Raw genomic sequence first — 24,029 nt, 5'->3', positions numbered from 1 at the left:
TTCTGCTCTCAGCCCAATCCTCCTCTGCTGACATCAACTCCTCCACACTGGAGGGGGGTATGTAGGGGGCGGACAGGCTGAGGAGAGGACATGGTCAGAATGGATTGGTGGTCCGTATTGCCATTGAACACCTGTATCCAGCAACATGAGTAGTGTGCAGCGCAAATACGTGATACCACAAATGAAATGTAATACATGCACTGTGGAGGTGTATATACACAATAGAAAAAACACACAAATATACCCCAAATATATAAACAGGATCAGATGGTAACCAGGAATCAAATGCTGGAAGGTTCAATAAAGTAACCAATTTCTGAAAGTCTGTTTTCAGGTAATGGTGTTTATGGAAGATAATCCAAAGGGTATTCCTCTGTACGAAGCTTGTTCCTCGGAGTAAATGATGCAGAACAGGCACACCAATTAAAAAGCAAGTATTCACATTTATTTATAAAAAAATATTAAAATCTTACATAAAGGTTGTAGTGATGCCGTTCATAGGTAGATACCATAAGCACAACGCGTTTCGACGAACACACTCGTCTTCCTCAGGTGCATATTGGACCTGTATCCAGCGTCCAATATGCACCGAACTAACTTTAGCCAGCCTGAAACTTTTGTACCCAGCTGGCTAATGAGGCTGCCAGAGGCGTAGTTACACATCTAGCAGCAAAGGGGTTAAACTCTGTAGTTGCAGCTGGAATGGTCATGGTGCTTAGAGTAATCCTTAAAACACCCTTTAAGCTATTCTAACCCTTATTACCCCTAATGCTAAAATACCCCCAAGCCTAACCAAAACTCAATAATGATAGATCATTTTTTTTGAGTAGCAATATTAGGCATTAGTCTGGTGAATCTTGTCATTCACTTTTTTAAAGTACTTGTGTCTTGTTACCGGTACGGCTGTTTAATAAGGTGGTGTATTTTGGTTTTTTAACATGTAATGCGAAACGAGATCCAGCAAACATAGAGAGTAGGTGTATAAAAGATAATTGTGAAGAAAAATTAAATCAATCACTTTACAGAGCACTTTCTAAGACCGAATAATTGACAATGTAATTAGACATGATTAAACTCGTTTTCTCTTTTTTCTTGTGTGTGAGAAATTTTCAACTGTGTCCAATATTTTTTTATAGTAATAGAGATTTTCGGGCCTGGTGTGGGAATGAGCATATACAGGCATTACCCGTTTAACACTGTGTTATTGCTGGCAATGCTAAAACCTGTCTTTTATCTGCTAAATTGCATTGAGACAGAGGAGGAGGTCACCTTGTTGTTTGCTATTGTTAAATGACCTTAGCCTGCTGACTAATCTCGGAAAATATAGGATAATTGCGAGGTTTTCTTTAGGTTGTTATGGTATGAGAGATACAACAATATTTTGTGTATATATCCATCATGGCATTGTATCTCGAGAATGGTTTTAATACACTCCTTCTCTTCAAAAAGAGAGTCTTCATTAACCACATTTACAGACATTTGGGCTATTAATCCTACCAGTTTTTTTAAATATTATATTTACTTATCCCCTATATTTAACAAATATGTTTTTCTGAGGTCTGAAAAATACAATTAACTATAGAAATCCACACTGGTGTACTTCCAGCTAAGCTGTAACTGGGAGCCGCCATTTTGGCTCCCTGTGAATCGTGGGTTATAAATGTTGCTCTTTTCTGGAATTGAACATTATCAGTGGAAGAGTTTAAACAGAAACAATGTTTCCGTTTTCCTCTTCTTGTGACTTACCTGCCCTGGCTGTGCCAGGACTGAACTGGATTGTCTTTTGCTAAATCTTTTAACCTGCATTTTATTTAAAAAACAGAGCAATACGGAAATAGAGGTTAACAAAAGTCACGGGTTATTTTCAGTACTTTGTTCAATAGTTTAATTTTCATGGAAGTGACCATTTTCCTTTAATATGTCGTTGTACAGGAGGCTTCCATTCAGCTTTGTAAGTTGTTTATTTCTTTAATAGGTTCGCCTTTTTGCATATTAGCACGCAGGGAACTTCCTTTCCTTTGCGCAAATAGTTTTTACTCTTGACACATTTGGTCTCCAGTTGTGTATTAAATAACCCCTCACACATGATTTTTTGGCAAGTCGGGACAGACATTTGCTCTGCAGGTATCAAAATATCAGCCAGTGTTTGGCAGTTATGTTCATGTGGGTTTGGTGCCAGAATGATCTTTTTAGGAGCCGAACTGTATTTTGAGAGACATACAAGAGGCAGGTCAATCGAATTCCAAGTAAAACATTCTCAAAGGAATAAATGTCCACTCTTCTGGCTTGGCTCAGATACTGCAAGTCTGAAAGCTCATTGCATAAACTTCAAGTCATATATCTCTTCTATGGGTGGGGGAGCACATCATTCTGTTCATTACCCGTCTATCTTCTGTTCAACTTGACCACTTGAAATTATTACTAAGTTATTTCCACTTTTGGCAAAGGAAAAAGGTAGGTAGGCGTATGTCCTAACCTAATCTACTACACTGCTTTTAAGTATAGAGTTACTCCAATTCCCGAAGTACTCTGACCCCATTGTCCGATAATGAAGTAAACTTTTTTACAATGGTTTTCCCTCCTACTTGGCTCTCACTGTCATTTTGGTCTCCTCTCCTATTGACGGAATCTGGCTTCTGCAGTAGTCGAAGGTCGATCCCGCAGGCCCTTCATAGGCTGAGAGTATCAGCTGACCGCCCTCAGCCAGTGAATGCAATTCTGTGCATAGTAGGAATATGCAAAGAATTGACCTTCGCCAGCCCAGAACTCTGATTCCAGACTGGCCAATGGTGTCCAATGATGCTCTCTGAGTTGGACTGACATATCTGGCTGCAGACAGGTTAAACTCTGTATATACACAGTTTCATTGCAAAAATCTGCACATATAGACTCCAGGCACCATAACCACTTCAAATCTCTAAAGTGGTCATTTGTTTGGAGTAACCCTTTAACCCCTTAAGGACACATGACATGTGTGACATGTCATGATTCCCTTTTATTCCAGAAGCTTGGTCCTTAAGGGGTTAAAGGTTTATTAAACGTTCGTAAGATCTTCTAGAAAAATGGTGAACAATTTTAATGTTTTAAAAATGCGGGATATATTACATCTACACAGTTTGGTTCAATCAAATATACATATTAAATACTTAATATATATAGTTCTAATTCAGTACATATTTCTAGGATCGGTTAGGGCTTTTTGTATAATGGTGCGTGTAAATGATTCAGTGATTGGTTTGTTAATTCAGGCTTTTTTTTTTTAAATTAATGCTCATGATCAAATTGGTCATTGGTTGGTATCAATTCCAGATTTTTTGTCCTGTAACACTGCGATCTGAAAAAGTGTTTCCTAGAACCATTTATGGTTATAGTTAAAAATTCCTATTAATTATAAGACCAGACAATTCTTCATTATTTTTCAAAATTACTGATTCTATTTCCACTTTTTTCAATTTAAACATATAGGTGCACATGGGTGTTCTGGTGTGCGCATGAGTCAAGTACAGGCATTGGAACACAAGAGCACTGGGTCTAATGTAGGTGAGGTATTGACAGGCTTAAAGGACCACTATAGGCACCCCGACCACTTCAGCTCAATGAAGTGGTCTGGGTGCCAGGTCCCTCTAGTTTTAACCCTGCAGCTGAAAACATAGCAGTTTCAGAGAAACTGCTATGTTTCACTGAGGGTTAATCCAGCCTCTAGTGGTTGTCTCACTGACCGCCACTAGAGGCCGCTTCCACGATTCTCACTGTGAAAATGACAGTGAGAAGACACTGACATCTATAGGAAAGCATTGAGTAATGCTTTCCTATGGGTGGTTTGAAATGTGTGCGCGGCATTCGGCGCTGATGTCGGCAGGAGGAGGGGCCCAGCAGGAGGGGGCCATGAGGGTGCGGGGGACCTAAGAACTACATAAGTGCCAGGAAAATGAGTTTGCTTTCCTGGCACTATAGTGGTCCTTTAACTGTGGGTTGAGATGGAGTCTTAGCAGCCTAAAATTTAATATGCACCTATTGCTGGCATCAAAGCAAGTGCTAAGATGGCTTTTTTAGGATTCATCTCAACAGCTGAAGTAACTGGAATTTCTCCAGAACTACTTTCAAAACTATAGATAAAAATAAATTATACGTAGTGTTCCTACTGATACATCTGCTGTTCTAATGTAACAAAACAAAGCAGAAACAAAGTTTCACCTATATTTAGTTTTAATGAGAAATATGACTCTATCTAAATATGAATATATCTACATAAGAATCTACACCTACTTTCATATTATAGATACAGAATAACTGAGCTCTCTTTTAGCATGTTTCTATGCGCTCTCTTTTCCTCATTGGCATCTATAAGCAGTCTCGTATAGATTTATACTACTAGAGGAAGGGATCTCATGGGCACCTGCATTTTATTAAAGCAATTAATTTGGGCACCAGGATATGGATACACTTTGTGTGGTATGGTAACACTGCACATATCTCTCCACCAGCGACTCGAAGTAACGTATCAATAATTCTAAACAGGGATTCTTTGTTTCTTTTTTGTTTTATTTTGTTCTGTTAGTTTGACGGTTAAGCCCCGAACAGTACTAGTGCTGTCCTTCTGGCAATAGGCCTTTTCTTCGTTTCTTTAGATTGCCATTTTAATGTGCCTAGCTTCTCGGCACAGGAAAAACAAATACAATCACCAAGTAATTATACATATTTTAATCCATGTAGCTGCTCTTGAAGGTACGTGTTATGTTTATACCTCCCTGAAGCAGACTTGTCACCTTATGGGTTTTTTTTTTGGGGGGGGGTCCCTTTAAGAGGATATCGGTACAATATATTTTCCCTTTATGTAGAATATAATGACTGGTTTATGAGTAATTTTCATATTACCTGTGAGTGACGTGAGAATAGACATGAAACAGAAGTACATGTTCTGACAAGAAATGCGGATTTCGTTAGGAGATCCGCATCTCACTTTCCAAATATCAGTTTACACATATATCAAGACATTTCACAGTTCTTTTTTTAATAAGTAATGGCTTCTTAATATATCCCTTGCAGCATTGTTGGTATTGCAATACATTATAAGTCATTCAGAATTCCTATGCAGTATTGTGCTAAACATGGCAAATTATCTCTTTGTTGGCAAAACAAATTTAAAGAAACTTACTGCTGCCCCACCTCTTTACTTTTGAGCTCACCCCAGCAGATAACTTAAAGGGTCACACTAAACACCAGCACCACATCAGCTTGCAGGTTAAAATGCGAGGAAAATTACCTTGTAGCTCCACCCCAATCCCCTGTCGATCATCCAGTTGGGACCAGTGTTTGACCAGCGTGCTAATGCAGTTTGCATAGCACATTCTACTTGTAGGCGCTATTATGCTAGAAGCGGGCATGCAAGTAATGGCTACTTGGACTTCATTGTGTGTGTGTGCGCAACTGTCCATACACATCTCATCAACTCTGCATCCCAGTCGTTGCTTCTCTATGAAATATATAGAATAAGGAACAGTGCACACACAAAACAAAAATTTTACATTTTGCAAGGCTTCTTAAAGTCACCTATCTCAGAAAACAAATATGGCACGCCATATTGTGCTAAGCCCACCACTACATCAGAGTACCCCAATATTGGCGGATCCTACACTAATTTTAACATAGGAGACAAAAAACTACATAAATGGTGACATAAAAGTACATTAAATTCGTCCATTTTCCATGCATTGTTAGTGTATATCACTAAAAATGTGAGCAAAACTATTTAAGATATAAAGTGCCATAAATAATTAAAGTGACAGTGCTTTGAATAATATATTAACAATGCATTGTGATAAATCTTCTCTTTTTTAAAAATAAAATATTGTTAGTGTTATTGCTATCCAAAACCTTCTCAAATTTATATTTTCCTGGGATCAACTCCAACAGTGGGCTTAACACCCTGAGCGGGTTGGGGCCCTAAATACCAATAGGGGGGGGGACCTATTGTCCTCCCCCGGCCCCCACCCCTGAGCGGTGGGTGGTGGCCCTAAAATGAACAATAAGGGGGGGACCTACTGTCCCCCCTCGGCCCCCACCCCTGAGCGGTGGATGGGGGCCCTAAAATGAACAATAAGGGGGGGACCTACTGTCCCCCCCCCGGCCACCACCCCTGAGCGGTGGGTGAGGGCCCTAAAATGAACAATAATGGGGGGACCTACAGCTGAGATTAGGAGCACTCCCTTTAAGAAAGTGCTTCTTATCTCAGCTCGTTACCTATATAAAAAACACCTGGGAGACAGAAATCTTGCTGATTGATAGGGGATCAAATACTTATTTTACTCATTAACATGCAAATCAAGTTTTAACTTTTTTGACATGTGTTTTTCTGGATTATTTTTTTGTTTTTATGTCTCTCACTGTTAAAATACACCTACCATTAAAATTATAGACTGATCATTTCTTTGTCAGTGGGCAAACGTTCAAAATAAGCAGAGGATTAAATACTTTTTCCCCTCACTGTAGCTAAATAAATGTCAAACCATTCCTGAAAGATTCAACATTAAACCAGAAAATGGTCCTACAACAGCTAGTGGATCTGTCTTTGCCCTCTCCTGTCCTATACCGTGGATCTGTATTATAATGTGGCCTGCGCACCACAATCTCTGTCTGTAGGTTTTCATATTCTTCTTGCTAGTGTACTCTGCAGCAGGGTGAGAGGATCAAGTACAAAGTTTAGACAGCCGTAACGCTCTGAAAGACAAACACAGAACACAGGAATAACATTGTGCATTGCACTCCTCGGGGTAATACTTGTAACAAAGCTTTGACACTTTTTTGTTCTCTGCTGAGATGCAATTTGGTGTATGCCCTTCAGGCAGCGGGTTCAGAATGGCATATAAATACAAGCATTGTGTATGAGATGCCTTTTCCTGTCTCTGCTGATAAACAGAGCGCTGTGTTAGGTTTCCTGCATTGTTTAATTCCTGCTTGTGATTTTTTGTTGGTTTCCTTCCTATTTGTGCAAGGTGGAAGTCAGAGACCTCGTCTACCATATTCCTGTCCCATCCAACATCCTCTAGATTCTCTCTAACTTAGTGGTAATATTTACTAAGACACCTTCCAGGTGCAAGGATTTCACCAAAAAGGATTGGAATGTTGTCACTAAATTAGAAATCGTGAGAATTAAAGCGGAACATCTATGGAACTGAAAGTTACTTGTTCTCTCATTCCAGAAAATGTATTTGAAGCATTAACTGGGGTAAGTAGTATAGTGAAGGTAAGAAAAGAATGCACTTACCTCCACACCACTTTAATGTTCAGAGCGATATCACCTCCTAATGATGCCTCGGGTTCACCAGTGCATGCTCTATATTAAATAAAATAGAATGAGATTTTGTGGAATGCATTAACATAGCAACACTATAAGGTTAAATGAAGCAGGAAATTTAATATTGGTTATATCATTTATGGTTCGATTGTAGATCCAGAGCTTTAATAAAGGCTATTTCAATCTTTATCACTCTGTGGAATATTAATGCAGTGTTAACCGTGAAAAGGTATGACCCATTGAAACTTCCTTTGCTGTTTGAAAGGGGAAATAGAGTTGATATTTTCAGCACATTTGCAGACATTAAATAATTGGGATAGGTTCCTTCTGCAAAGTAAATGAATATAAAACATGTATACATGATTTAGAAAGTGAAGGGGTTATTGTATTCCAAATGTAACTGGAAAACCAGTTACCCAGTAAATCTGTTTTGGTCTGTGAACTCACATCAGTTGCTTTATAAATAAATGGTATACATTTTTTATCAGAACGCAGTGTAAAACAAAATATATTTTTGTCACATACAAAAGCTGAGTTCTTTCAGGTGCACCCATGTGATTTTTGACAGTAGCTTTTATAAATACATTGAGGGGATGAAAGGAAGTTCTACATTAAGTGCTTTATTTTGAAGTGTTGATCAATACGGTTCTCGTGTACTGTAAGAAAAAATGTAGAATTATAGTTTTGACACGTTGACAAGTTAAAGCATGACATTGTAAGTGCAGGCATACTTTCAAACATTCAGTAGCAAATCTTCAGTAATGTCTACTACAGTCGAACGGTTTGTACTCGTTTTTTAAAAAGGAATACCAAAGATCTATCCTAATTTTGCAAAAGCAAAACAAAACATATACTTATAATATTGATATTTTTTTAAAAGCTGCACAAAAAGACTTCAAATGACAAATAAAAATGGTGAAAAAGAGATTCAGTCACATAAAAATAAATGCATAATGCTTAATACACTGCGTGCAGAATTATTAGGCAAATTAGTATTTTGACCACATCATCCTCTTTATGCATGTTGTCTTACTCCAAGCTGTATAGGCTCCAAAGCCTACTACCAATTAAGCATATTAGGTGATGTGCATCTCTGTAATGAGAATGGGGTGTGGTCTAATGACATCAACACCCTATATCAGGTGTGCATAATTATTAGGCAACCTCCTTTCCTTTGGCAAAATGGGTCAAAAGAAGGACTTGACAGGCTCAGAAAAGTTAAAAATAGTGAGATATCTTGCAGAGGGATGCAGCACTCTTAAAATTGCAAAGCTTCTGAAGCGTGATCATCGAACAATCAAGCGTTTCATTCAAAATAGTCAACAGGGTCGCAAGAAGCGTGTGGAGAAACCAAGGCGCAAAATAACTGCCCATGAACTGAGAAAAGTCAAGCGTGCAGCTGCCAAGATGCCACTTGCCACCAGTTTGGCCATATTTCAGAGCTGCAACATCACTGGAGTGCCCGAAAGCACAAGGTGTGCAATACTCAGAGACATGGCCAAGGTAAGAAAGGCTGAAAGACGACCACCACTGAACAAGACACACAAGCTGAAACGTCAAGACTGGGCCAAGAAATATCTCAAGACTGATTTTTCTAAGGTTTTATGGACTGATGAAATGAGAGTGAGTCTTGATGGGCCAGATGGATGGATTGGTAAAGGGCAGAGAGCTCAAGTCCGACTCAGGCGCCAGCAAGGTGGAGGTGGAGTACTGGTTTGGGCTGGTATCATCAAAGATGAGCTTGTGGGGCCTTTTCGGGTTGAGGATGGAGTCAAGCTCAACTCCCAGTTTCTGGAAGACACCTTCTTCAAGCAGTGGTACAGGAAGAAGTCTGCATCCTTCAAGAAAAACATGATTTTCATGCAGGACAATGCTCCATCACACGCGTCCAAGTACTCCACAGCGTGGCTGGCAAGAAAGGGTATAAAAGAAGAAAATCTAATGACATGGCCTCCTTGTTCACCTGATCTGAACCCCATTGAGAACCTGTGGTCCATCATCAAATGTGAGATTTACAAGGAGGGAAAACAGTACACCTCTCTGAACAGTGTCTGGGAGGCTGTGGTTGCTGCTGCACGCAATGTTGATGGTGAACAGATCAAAACACTGACAGAATCCATGGATGGCAGGCTTTTGAGTGTCCTTGCAAAGAAAGGTGGCTATATTGGTCACTGATTTGTTTTTGTTATGTTTTTGAATGTCAGAAATGTATATTTGTGAATGTTGAGATGTTATATTGGTTTCACTGGTAAAAATAAATAATTGAAATGGGTATATATTTGTTTTTTGTTAAGTTGCCTAATAATTATGCACAGTAATAGTCACCTGCACACACAGATATCCCCCTAAAATAGCTAAAACTAAAAACAAACTGAAAACTACTTCCAAAAATATTCAGCTTTGATATTAATGAGTTTTTTGGGTTCATTGAGAACATGGTTGTTGTTCAATAATAAAATTAATCCTCAAAAATACAACTTGCCTAATAATTCTGCACTCCCTGTATACTTCGATCAACATGTGCTGATATACTAGATTTTAACCTTAATTTATACAAGCATGAAGTAAAAACGTATATTTGCGTCTTGCATTGTGCAAGAATTTGTAATGCGAATTAGCACAACATGATACATGTAACATGGCCTGTTTGTGAGTAATGGAGTGGGCTGTCTCGGTGTAACAGAAGTAGACTATCTCCAAGTGATAAGAATTCATTGCTTATGATACATGTGTATCTTCATTCGCCATTGTAGTGAAGGAACATAGATTTTTATTCCATATTAAGATGTCATTATGTGTACATTGTCTGAACTTTACACTGCCTTGTGTGTGTGTGTGTCTATATCTATCTTTGGTATATGAATATATCATTTATCATTTGTGTCAGTTGTTAACTCATTTTTGAACAACTTTGTTCTTGGGAAATTCTGTTTTCAGAAGTTACATTATTCATCTTGCCAACAAATTCATGAATTTAAACACTGTAGCCTACCAGGAGTCTGCTTGCAGCATCCCACTTTAAAGGATTACTCCAAGTACCATGACCACTTCAGTGATTTGGAGTTTGTATGTGTTTCACTTTATTTCTCATATTAAATTTGTATATTGTGGTGATACATATCCTGTTAAATAAATGTGCTTCTTTCTGTATTGTCTAGTTCAGTGTTGCTGTTTTTGGCAGTACAGACTCAACCAGTACTGATATGCCTAAATTAATTTGTATGTCCGTGCTGTGCCCTAATGATTTTCAAAATGCTTGTCCTGACCGTGAGATCATAGCCAGAGAGGCAGTTTTTAAATCCTGCTTAATATCTGAAAACAGGTCAAGACAACAACTTGAGAAACTGTACTGAACTTCTATCGTTTTTTGGGGGGAATTTCTGATCACATAACCAGATAACCTGAGACCGCAGTATGTATAGCTATTTGCTATTTTATCGTTATTGCTCACAAGAAAAATGAGCAGTTCTTGCTGGTGAGAATAAACCCATAATTCTGCAGCAGATATGTATTTTAAAGATGTAAACTTACCTTAAGACTGCTTGGATGATGATTCTTCCAGGTGTAGATTGTATGGAGTGCCAAACATTGCAGTTATGTTGCCCTCGAATGATCATCAGCTGCAGACTTAAAGTCAAGTAAGATTTTACTATATTTAGGGAGGTAAGAGGGTGCCGAGGGGGCTAGATGGTGGTTTTAACACAATAGGGTCAGGAATACATGTATGTGTTCATGACCCTATAGTGTTCCTTTATGGCAAAGTGGTCTAGGTGCCTATAGTGTTCCTTTAACAACTAGATCGGTTTGAGAAGAGAGTTTCTGATCAATATTGCAAAATTAAATAATAAGCTCAGAAGGCTCATGCTCCCATTCCGATCTTCTCATGATGCTACCACATACCTTGAACCGTGCAGGAACCTGTAAGGCTTAATATACAATTCCTTGTTTGCTAAAACACCAGTAATCCCCCCCCTTAAAATAGCCATTTAAAGACCTTTTATAATAATATTTCAATACTGTATATTACAAAGTTGCCATTTGACCTTCTACACAGATTTTATATTTTTTTCCTGTATTTTTTATAACCCTCGCTAATATTTGTGCAACAGTTGCATAAGTAAGAGAAATAAAATCTGTAATTTTATTACACTGAAATAAAGCATACAACGAAATTGTTGCTTTGTGATCATTTTATTTCATGTTTCGAAAAAAGCTTCATGCATTCTTTTTTAAAGAACTCTGTAGTTAAGGAGTTACATTTATTTTTCTCCTTTTTTGATACTGAAGAGAGTCGTATGAGGACAAGCTGAATAGAAAAGGGAGTCTAGTACATGAAATAAAATGATTTAACATAAAATCCACTGACTCAGTACAAATAGCTCATTTGTAAAAAAAAAAATTTTAATTACGTAAATTGCTGAAGTTGCATCCGATAATTTGTTTTCTTTATCATTTCATCTCTATCATAAATTATCTAGCTGTTACATTTGTAGTTTTGCATGTACTGTATAACTAGATTCAGAGGGTTATTCTCTAAGCCAGCTACACTTTCAGTATGACTACTCTTTCCTTAAAATATATAACTTTAGTCACTTACTTTATTCCAGCGCTGATATCCCTCGGCGCTGGGTCGACGATCCACCTCCTTCAACGTCATCGCACTGCGAGTGAATTAGGCATTCCCCATAGAAAAGCTTTGCTTTAATGCCTTCCTATGGAGATTTTACTGACGCCGGATGTCCTCATGCAGAGCGTGAGGACGTCTAGCGGTCATTTAGGTTACCAAAAGTCGGTTAGCCAATAGGAAGTGATCATTCCTGGGGCAGTGCTGCACAATATGCACGCTCTGCATGGAGACACTGAACTTTCCTCACAGAGATGCATTGATTATCAGAAGTGATGATCTCAGCCAATCCAATGCTTTCCCATAGGAAAGCATTGGATTGGCTGAGATTGTCAATTCTGATGATCTGAGCCAAGGAGGTGGGGTGGGAGTCGGAACCAAACGCTGTCCTGGCCAATCAGCCTCTCCTCATAGAGATGCATTGAATCACAGCATTTTTATGAGGAAAGTTTAATGTGGCTTGCTAGTTTCTTTCAGCAATGCAGATGAAGTGTTAAAAAATAAAGCCTTCAGTTACACAAATGACCAAATGGGAAAAATTAAAATTAATAAGGGAAAGCTGTGTTCTTGCAACAAAAAAAAGGTTGTGTTTTTTTTATAATTATTCTAATGAATAGAAACTAATGCAGTATTTTAGCTATTTATTTTTTTATTTTTTATAAATACTGTGTTTCACCTTGTTTAAAGGGCATGCAGTGAAATTATCCCTGGCCGTACACTAGTAAGTGCAATTATGTCCTTGAAATTAAAGATATTTACCTCTAAATTGATATTTCTACGGCATCTCTGACCTTATTTAAGTTTGTTTGTCATGGTGCTGTACTAGCACTGTGATATTACAAGGCAGGTACATTCAGTTTATTTTAGTAATATGGGGAGAGGGGGGGGATTTTAAATTAGAAAATAACATTGAAAAAAGATCTGTGTTGGATGATTTAGTGAATCAATCGCCTTCTGTTAGCGTCGGAGAGGGATTTGTTTCCTAGCTATACCAAGGAAATTTTAAGAGCGCATAAACCATTCTACAAAGGGCAGTTTTAGAAATACTGCTATCGGGAGTTGGAGGGCACAGGTGCGGCTGACGATGCGCAGTGCCTGTGACGCAGTTAATGTCACTGGAGTAATGTCTGACACAAAGGAGGCGTGTTTTCCCAGAGCAGATAATCTCCAAGATGACAGGTCGACAGGCATGTTAGCCAATAGGGTTTGCCTATATTCGGATCCGTGCTAAAGGGCTTGTGGATAGGTTTAAATGCCCCATATTGTACTTGCGTTGCTGTTTGCCCAAATCTTGTAAGGTTTGTATGCAATGTGACACTTTAGAAAATAATATAAATTGACACAAATGACAACAGGCCAAATTAACTCCAGTTAATTAAAAATTAATTAAAAACTAAAGAAAACTTTTGGAATTCATCATTTCCAGCAGACATAGCGAGTGTGGGTATAGGAGAAATAGCGAGTGTGGGTATAGAGGATGTAGCGAGGGTGGGTATAAAGGATATAGTGAGGGTGTTTATAGGAGACATAGTGAGTGTGGGTATAGAGTATATAGCGAGGGTGGGTATAGGAGACATAGGGAGTGTGGGTATAGAGGATGTAGCGAGGGTTGGTATAGGAGACATAGCGAGTGTGGGTATAGAGGATGTAGCGAAGGTGGGTATAGGAGACATAGTGAGTGTGGGTATAGAGGATGTAGCGAAGGTGGGTATAGGAGACATAGGGAGTGTGGGTATAGAGGATGTAGCGAGGGTGGGTATAGGAGACATAGGGAGTGTGGGTATAGAGGATGTAGCGAGGGTGGGTATAGGAGACATAGGGAGTGTGGGTATAGAGGATGTAGCGAGGGTGGGTATAGGAGACATAGCGAGGGTGGGTATAGGAGACATAGCGAGTGTGGGTATAGAGGATGTAGCGAAGGTGGGTATAGGAGACATAGTGAGTGTGGGTATAGAGGATGTAGCGAAGGTGGGTATAGGAGACATAGCGACTGTGGGTATAGAGGATGTAGTGAGGGTGGGTATAGGAGACATAGGGAGTGTGGATATTGAGGATGTAGTGAGGGTGGTTATAGAGGATGTAGCGAGGGTGGGTATAGAGGATGTAGCGAGGGTGGGTATAGAGGATGTAGCGAGGGTGGGTATAGGAGACATAGCGAGTGTGGATATAGAGGATGTAGCGAGGGTGGTTATAGAGGATGTAGCGAAGGTGGGTATAGGAGACATAGCGAGTGTGGGTATAGAGGATGTAGCGAAGGTGGGTATAGAGGATGTAGCGAAGGTGGGTATAGGAGACATAGCGAGTGTGGGTATAGAGGATGTAGCGAGTGTGGGTATAGAGGATGTAGCGAAGGTGGGTATAGAGGATGTAGTGAGGGTGGGTATAGGAGACATAGGGAGTGTGGATATTGAGGATGTAGTGAGGGTGGGTATAGAGGATGTAGCGAGGGTGGGTATAGGAGACATAGCGAGTGTGGGTATAGGAGAAATAGCGAGGGTGGGTATAGAGGATGTAGCGAGGGTGGGTATAGGAGACATAGCGAGTGTGGGTATAGGAGAAATAGCGAGGGTGGGTATAGAGGATGTAGCGAGGGTGGGTATAGGAGACATAGTGAGTGTGGGTATAGAGGATGCACCGAGGGTGGGTATAGGAGACATAGTGAGTGTGGGTATAGAGGATGCACCGAGGGTGGGTATAGGAGACATAGTGAGTGTGGGTAAAGAGCAGGCTTTCCCAAACTCCGGCCCTCCAGATGTTGCTGAACTACAACTCCCATGATTTTATAAATGAAATAGATAGACTGAGAATCATGGGAGATGTAGTTCAGCAATATCTGAGGGAAGCCTGGTATAGAGGATGTAGCGAGGGTGGTTATAGGAGACATAGCGAGTGTGGGTATAGAGGATGTAGCGAGGGTGGTTATAGGAGACATAGCGAGTGTGGGTATAGAGGATGTAGCGAGGGTGGGTATAGGAGACATAGCGAGTGTGGGTATAGAGGATGTAGCGAGGGTGGTTATAGGAGACATAGCGAGTGTGGGTATTGGATATTTTTCGAGTGTAGGTACAGGAGGTGTCGCATGTGTTTAGGAAATGTAGTGTGTGTGTGCATTTAGTGAATCCAATATATGTAGGGGATGTAGTGTGTGTGGTTACAGTCTCTGTAGTGTGTGTGTGTGTGTGTGGAGATAATTGTGGTTGGATAGGGGCTGTTTTGTATGGAAGCAATTCCATATGGTTTTAATTATTTCCAGGCTTTTTGCTTTTTTTTAGTTTATATCCCCCTCTCTGCTCCTCACCTTCCGCCAGGGAGGGACGCATGTTAAACATTGGTAGTCTGGTAGTGATGGACTCAGGCTTGTTCCTTCACCAAGTACAGACTAAGTATACTATTCTCACAAGTCCCAGCATTGTGTAGCATTGGGGCATTGCCATGGTAACCTGCGGCAGCACTGCGATTGGCAGGGGTGCTCAAGAGCAATATTCTAAGTCTACCCCTGACAGAGGTACAGACTAGAGTTTCCCGATGTTCGTCCCACGTTAGAAGCCTATTCTGCCCGGCGAGGGAGATCTTTGATTTCCCCATTAGATCGCGAGTTTATATAAATATATATAAATAGCAATATTTGCTAAATATAAACATTCAGAATATAAGACACAGGAAGTTTATTTACCCCACATGTTGAGGTAAGAAATCGCGTCTTGCATTTTGAAAAAAACAGTTATTAATATAAATATTGCGTTACAAGAACTGGTTATTGTAGTCTCAAAGAAATATATTATTAGAAATATCTTCAAAGACGTCCTGAGATATTTGATATAAAGTTTTTTACATTCTCCTAGCAGCTGGTACAATACAGGAAAGGGCACAGTCAATGCCATTGACCCTTGGATTTTAAATAAAGAATTCAAGGTTTAACGTTGAGATTCTCACGGTTTTGGTACGATTCTGCTAACATAAATTCCAGAGTCTGTGTGTTTTGGAGCCCTTTGGAAGATTGATAGCGTAGTGGATATTGTAGTAGTAACTCAGCTACAAGGAAATTATATTTCTGTCCTCTGTACAAACAGTTTGGAATTTTATATTTCTGATTCCGTCAGTAACAAGCTGAGATTTAGAACTGTCACATTTTAAAAAAACGTGTTAGCAAGATAGAAGGCGGCAGGCCGTTTCCATGCAGACAGTAATGAAACAATTGCTGTTTTCTTACAAGCATTCTGCTGCAGAGGCATATCTAGGTAGCTATTATAGTCCTTAGGACGTGCGACAAAACACTACTTGATGCTCCAGGTGGGATTTTGATCTTGCCACCAATTTTTAAAGAGGAACCGACTCTTATCTGGAAATTATACCTTTCAATAAAACATTGAAAATCACCTATATCTTGTGTTAACATTTTTTTCATGTGATGCCCTGTTTTCTTGAAAAGAAATATTAACCCCTTAAGGACCAAACCTCTGGAATAAAAGGGAATCATGACATGTCACACATGTCATGTGTCCTTAAGGGGTTAAGGAAACATGACATGTGTGACATGTTATGATTCCCTTTTATTCCAGAAGCTTGGTCCTTAAGGGGTTAAAGGAGCACTATAGCCAAACCACTTCATCTCAATGTCTTTAATGAGGACATAAAAAAAAATCTGGCTTTAAATGGCCATTTTGCAACAAAGTCTTGAGATTTGCGTGTTCTGCAGGGAGATTTCTCAAATGCCGTCTTGCAGTTTAGGTGCATGGAATGGTCTTTCGCAATCGCAGTAAATCTGTTGTTTGGGCAATGGTTCAATGAAGAACATGTGTTTTATATCACTCTCTGAGGTTTTCTAAGTTCTGCTTACGACTTCTCATAAACCAATTCCCTACAGGCCCACTACGATACGGCTTGTTGAATGAACCGGTGAAGTCTATTCTCATTTCTTTTATCACTTTAGGTTAGGGTATGCAAGTGGACCCTTTGTCTTGAATTGATGTCTTGGATGATTTGGGTTATACAGATTTTGTTTTGTGTTGCTTTATTTTAAATGTATTTGCCACTGTTCGCACACACCAACACACCATATTTTATGAAGACTAGTCTTAAACAAAAATATGTCAAGTTTAAAGGACCACTCTAGGCACCCAGACCACTTCAGCTTAATGAAGTGGTCTGGGTGCCAGGTCCAGCTAGCTTTTACCCTTTTTTTTATAAACATAGCAGTTTCAGAGAAACTGCTATGTTTATTCTGAGGGTTAAGCCAGCCTCCAGAGCCTCTAGTGGCTGTCTCACTGACAGCCGCTAGAGGCGCTTGCGTGCTTCTCACTGTGAAAATCACAGTGAGAGCACGCAAGCGTCCATAGGAAAGCATTATGAATGCTTTCCTATGCGACCGGCTGAATGCGAGCGCGGCTCCTGCCGCGCATGCGCATTCAGCCGATGACGTCGCGAGGAAGAAGAGGAGGAGTAGAGCTCCCCGCCCGGCGCTGGAGAAAGAGGTAAGTTTAACCCCTTCCTCCCCCCAGAGCCCGGCGGGAGTGGGTCCCTGAGGGTGGGGGCACCCTCAGGGCACTCTAGTGCCAGGAAAACGAGTATGTTTTCCTGGCACTAGAGTGATCCTTTAATTTTTCTCTTTGTTACACTTACCTATAAAAAGCAGGAGCAAGTTCTTTCAGGTCTTTTTTTAAGCAAGTTGAAAGTTACCGGGCATTCCTGCATAGCTAGTCCCCATAGTCCTTTAGGCTGCTAAGGATCATGGGAAATATAGTTGAAAAGCATTTGGGTTACAAGGTTTAGCCATTGCTGCCAAAAATAATTCATCATGTAGCAGTCTCTAATGCAAGTGTACACTGTAGTAGTTATGGTGCAAGGAAAGCCTTGGCACCATCACAGAGTAATTTGCAAATCATTGTAGAACAGCCTGACAAATTAATCTGTGTTTCACTGGACACATGTGGTCACACAGCACGTTTATTGACGTAGAGCGTCAGCTGTGTGATGGCCAATGAGCATGGGCCTTTATTGGACTTGCTCATCTTAATGAAGATATCTGTCTTCTGCTAATGGAGGGACATAGGTAAGTTGTTCTAAAATGGTTTAACTAATTACTTTTGGAGCCTGCCAGAGCCCTCCTGGCACCATAGCCACTGCAGCCAGCTGCTGGGAGTGTTCCTTTAAAGGGACAGTCTAAGTATCCAATTAATTTAATCTTCATGAAAACATTTTGGGGCATAAATACTGTCCCTGTAGCTTCCTATTGTAAACAGTGCAGTTTCTTAGAAAACGTGTTGTTTCCACTCCAACAAGTGGCTGTTAGTCAGGACTCCAACAGGTGCTTCAGACTGGAAAAGATTAAATTATTAGATATATTTTATGTTCGTCGTCAGCATGCATGCTGATAAAGACTGTTATTAAATACTTTTCTATGAGAAGAATCAAATGTTGTGCTTCTCATAAAAATGCAATGTATTGGTGGATCCCAGAGATTGCAGGGCATGGTCCTTGTGTCCTCAAGGCGTCTATGTGAGAAGCATCTAATTAGACAAAAGTCATCATGATTGTTAAAGTGACACTATAGTCACCAGAACAACTGCAGCTATTGTATTCGTTCTGAGTAGTATAATCAGTTCCTTCAGGCTTGTTGCAGTAAACACTGTGCTTTCAGGGAAAAGGCAGTGTTTACATTACAGCCTAGTGATAACTTCACTGGCCACTCCTCAGATGGCTGCTAGAGGTGCTTCCTGGAGCAGTGCTGCACACTATGTAGCACTGACATTCAGTGTCTCCACCCTCTGCATTGAGAAACTGAACTTTCCTCATAGAGATGCATTTATTCAATACAACTCTATTATGAGATGCTGATTGCAATGGGCTGTGTTTGGCTTTTGCTGGCTCTGCCCCTGATCTGCCTCCTTGACAAGCTCAACTAATCCAATGCTTTCCAATGAGAAAGCAATGTGATTGGCTCCGATGATATCAGTCTAGAAGGCAGATCAGGGGCAGAGCTAGAGTAGCAGACTCTCTAGAATAAAGGTAGGATTGTATTATATTTCGGGGGGGGGGGGGGGGGGGGCTGGGGGGCAAGAGGGAATCAGGGGGGCAAGATAGTGATTTTAACACTATAGGGGCAGGAATACATGTTCATGTTCCTGACCCAATAGTGTTCCTTTAACTTCACTGGAGGCTGCAGTAAGGAAACTGTGTCCTGGGGCTCTAATAACGAATAAAAAAAAACAAATTGTAAAAATAAGAAACACATCTCAATAAAAATTTTTTTATAAATATATATATTAAATCTGAATGATTCTTAAAGTTCTTCAACAGTCCTTTTTCAAACCTAATTCCAATTGTCCAAATTATTGGTGGCCTATTTTTTTTTAAACCTAGGTTACATGTAATCCGGTTTTGTCCGTAATAATTACTGATATTCCTTGTTCTTCACATGTGGTTGCCAGATGAGGTGGGGTTAATATATGCTGTCGCTCTGTGTTATCTTGGAGAGCTTGTGATGGCAGGAAGCTCTCAGTGTAACATAGTAATTGTCAGTAAGAGGAGGCTATCCAGTTCAGTCCTTTCCCCCAGGCTAATGTCCTGTCATTGTTTTCGACTCTCTCGTAAGGTCAAAAAAGAAACATTGCATAGTTTTGTATCAAGCTGTTACCTCTCAGCACTGGGCGCATCATTTATATGTTTTATGAGATCGGCAGTGGTGGTGGCACATGTGTATATATATATATCTTCTGTAATAATAGGTGTTTATTCATACTTTTTGCATACTTTGCCATACAATGTACAATTCCTTTGCCATTTATCCATACTTGTCCCCAATCAGCATCAAGCTGAATAAACAGGTTAGCTAAATCCAAGTAAACTCATAACATAAAGCCCAAAACACAACTATTCAGGAACATTTCAGTCTGACACACCACCATGCCACCCAAGTGTCCATATTTAGGAGGGACAGTCCATATTTCAGACCCAAATCCCTCTGTCCCTCTTTTCTCTCCCTGCTGTGTCCCGCTCTCCTATCCATCACGGATCCATACCTTCCAATATTCACGGGCAATTTTAATAATACTGGTGCTCAAAGCATTTTGTTTTGGACTGGACCCTCTATTCTGATGCCATTGGATACAATATGGTAAAGAATAGCTCCAAAGTACGTTAGTATAGTTATTTAAAGATGACAACACTCAGCAAACAAACAGTATATCCCTAAACCCCACAAATACAACAAAAAATCAATTAAACGATTATGAGCGGTATGATCTTAGAACATATTAATATAAATGTGATGGACAAAACAATGCGAGCAGCAAATGTTTAGCTGGAAAAACACTTTTAACCCCTTAAGGACCAAACTTCTGGAATAAAATGGAATCATGACATGTCACACATGTCATGTGTCCTTAAGGGGTTAATATATACTGCTGTAATAAAAAATTTAAATAATAGTTAAGGAAATCAAAATGGTGGGAGACTTTAACCGGAGACAAATGCAAACTCACGCTTCTTAGAGGGAACATCTGCTCTCGTTTCCTGTGTTCTGTGCATGTATAAATCCTACACGTAGAATTGGTGGGACTCTGGGAAATGTGCGGCTTATTAAACCAGCATTTCTACACATTTTCTATCAATTAATGGAAGTAACAAATCCTTCCGTTTCCTTCCTTTTCGGCAAGTATCGCAAACTCAGCAATTGTATTTTTGATTGAAACTTTTTTCTTTAAAAAGTTGCCTGCAAAATTTTAACTAATAAAATAAAAATAAATAATAATTAAAAAAAAATCGAAAGATAACAACCTTTGTTCTAGTGCTAAATTAAATGTATTTTTTAAAACTTTTTTTTTGTTTGAAAACAGGAAGAGGATCTAAAACCAAAATTAGTATGGGACACAGTTAACGTAAATATTAACACATTTAGTTTTAAAATTAGTGTTCCCTTATCATGTCCCCTACCTAATGACGTGCAGTAGTCCATTTATCCTACGTTACTAGAAGTGGAATGTTTATCATAAGTGACACAATGTATACCAAGAACACAGATGAGTTAGACTATAGGTTGAGTCATGAAAACATTGTCTACTTCTGGGACAGAGCTCATTAAAGTCCTTAATGTTTTTTTCCACCAGAGTGAAAATAGTTCAGTATCAGAGCTTTAAAGCAGACCTGTCACCTGAACAGAATTAAATGTAAAAATGAAGCATGGTAAGAGTATATAACACCTTGTAGGTGTGCTACAGATAATTCATTTTAACAAAACTACGCACAAAAGGATGATACATCTCCTGTTTTGTTATTTTTAATATTTTGTATTTTAATTTACACATATAATGCAAATAAATTACATAGAACTAGACACTTTGGAGTTTATTCACTTCTCCTTGCTAGATGATAGAAACTCTAGGTTTGATTTGATTTAAGGGAATTTTCTTTAGTGTGTATCATGAAGCTTTTACAGAGAGTTTTAAAATTAGAGTAGTCCCTTTAAAGACTTAGTATGTCCCCTACTTACTCACGTGCAGCAGTCCATCTATCCTACTTTTGAAATGAGAGGGAATCTGTGGTCAGTGTGGTAGGGTATGAGGTAGCTTGGGACCATGTCTGCAAGCAAGAGAGGAAGGATGTGATCGAAGAGGTGGTTATACATTATGAGAAGAGCAGACGGACTGAACTGGGAAGTATTTTAGTGAGGCCAGAGATGTAAAGGTTAGCAGGTTTGTGGTGGGCATCATTGACTTTTCATCTTCTTTTTGTTGGGGTGGGGGGAGGATATGGATTTGGAGTTCAGTACATTGCTTGTTAGGAAGGACTTGTAAGTGAAAGGTTATAATTGTAAAGACAGGACATCATGAGAGAGTAAATAAGGATTGGTGTAACTTGAGCCAGGCAAGAAATGCAGCAGGAATACATTAGGGGAAAATGGAAGAATACAAGTGGGATGAAAAGCGGACAGAATAGAAGACTCTGGGATTTGTTTTTGTAATAGGTAAGACTTGTGCTTGTGTATAATTCATATATTTAATGATGCATTTTTCACAGGGTATGTCTAAAAACAGCTTGCAAAAGCTGCAGATATCTTGCCTACAGCCATTGCAAGCCCTCCCCATCTAACCCCGCCCAGACGTTCTATGATTGTCCATTCACAGACTTCTCAATGCAGCTCAATGAGAAGTCTTTGCAAGGCAGGTGCTCCAGGCCATTGCTGCCTCTTGAGTCTGGCTCCACTGGGCTTACCAAGCCAGTAATTAACATGACCAGTTGTCTAATTGACAGCATGGGGGATTGAACCAGGTTAGTTTATAAAAGTGCCAATTTCTATAAAATCTGCACTTTTTGTTAAAAAAGAAAAATACACGCTCTTCACACATAAAGCACTTAAAGGACCACTCTAGGCACCCAGACCACTTCAGCTTAATGAAGTGGTCTGGGTGCCAGGTCCAGCTAGGGTTAACTAATTTTTTTATAAACATAGCAGTTTCAGAGAAACTGCTATGTTTATCAATTAGTTAAGCCTTCCCCTATTTCCTCTAGTGGCTGTCTCACTGACAGCCGCTAGAGGCGCTTGCGTGATTCTCACTGTGAAAATCATAGTGAGAGCACGCAAGCGTCCATAGGAAAGCATTATGAATGCTTTCCTATGTGACCGGCTGAATGCGCGCGCAGCTCTTGCCGCGCGTGCGCATTCAGCCGACGGGGAGGAACGGAGGCGGAGAGGAGGAGGAGAGCTCCCCGCCCAGCGCTGGAAAAAGGTAAGTTTTAACCCTTTTCCCCTTTCCAGAGCCGGGCGGGAGGGGGTCCCTGAGGGTGGGGGCACCCTCAGGGCACTCTAGTGCCAGGAAAACGAGTATGCTTTCCTGGCACTAGAGTGGTCCTTTAAGGAAGCTGAAATGCTTTAAGGGTCTGGAGTTTCCCTTAAAGCAGTGCTCCTCAACCCTAAGAATTTGAAAAATGGTTACATATTCATAGATGCAATTATTATTTCTGTGGCAAGTACATAAGAGGAGATAGAACCAAATGTTTCCATTTTTATTTATGTTGGTCTGGAACACAAGTTACTATCGGTATGCCTTATCTTCACCTCTGGGTGAGGCTTGGTAATCCACAGGGTATATATCTATTGATACTAAAGTGTGGATTGGGGGCCAGAATCTAATTCTGAGTGAGTCACCATCTTTCTTACCAGAGACACCCTGGGCAGAATTTTTACTTTGAAAACCCAAGTAAGTGATTAGGACCTCTGTTATTTTATCCCTTTTGTTTTTATTAGTTGTTGGTGTAACTCATTTGATTGGCATCTATTTTATATATGCACTGTGACTAATTTTTGCTCATAATACATATTCCTTTTGCAATTGCTTAGATATTGTGCTAAGTTGTATTTGGTGGGTTTTTATCACCTGGGTAATCACTAAATCCTGGACTGGCAGGTGTCTTTAGGAGAGGGATGAGGAGCACTGCCTTAAAGGATCAGGGGCTCCCGATCTAAAACAGGTATAGGCTTCTATTTCAATGTATTACCTGCAAGTTGAATACCAAAATAGCAATCTTACACAATATGTATTCCAGAGACCCCCTTCCTGCCCCCTTTGTCATCTTCATGTTGCGACACTCCATACTTGTAAATCTTGTCAATCATGGTCAAGAAATGGTTTCTTTGTAAGGAGAAAAGTCAGGTACCCAGGGGGATTTGTTTGGGTTTAAACTGTTTAATACAGTTTTTAAACACTATTTAATACCACTTTAAAACGCAGACGCCATGTACATCAGTGCTTACACAGGCAGGGCCAATCTTACTGACGCCTGGGTGCAATAGCTATATCGCTTACTCCTCCCCTTCACAAACATAACACTTCTAACCACACCCATTTTCTATGGAATCCACTCCACCTCTTTGAACCCCGCAACCTCATCAGGTACATGTCACCCACTTTCTACAATGCCATCCTTGCCCTCAAAAAGCTTATCAGTGTCATCTTTGTCCCCATGCAGCTTCCCAGTGTCATCTTCGTCCCAAAATAGCTTATCAGTGCCTGGGGCGGATCCAGAACCTAATCTCGGGAGGGGCACTGGTTGTGGGATATAGTGGGGTGAAATGGGCTGTAATTGAGTAATTAGGGGTTGTAGTAAATGCCTAGG

At 39.9% G+C, this 24,029-nt stretch overlaps 1 protein-coding gene across 1 annotated transcript in view; it reads left to right on the top strand.

Moving 5' to 3' along the window:
• Nucleotides 1-24,029, top strand: part of RAB30 (RAB30, member RAS oncogene family) — an 85,482-nt gene that overhangs the window by 5,420 nt on the left and 56,033 nt on the right. The gene's annotated exons all lie outside the window — the stretch shown is intronic.

The sequence above is a fragment of the Pelobates fuscus genome, chromosome 1 (assembly GCF_036172605.1).
Source record: "Pelobates fuscus isolate aPelFus1 chromosome 1, aPelFus1.pri, whole genome shotgun sequence".
Taxonomy (NCBI): domain Eukaryota; kingdom Metazoa; phylum Chordata; class Amphibia; order Anura; family Pelobatidae; genus Pelobates; species Pelobates fuscus.
The sequence above is the reverse complement of the archived record's forward strand: the minus strand, read 5'-3'. Positions and strand labels throughout refer to the sequence as shown.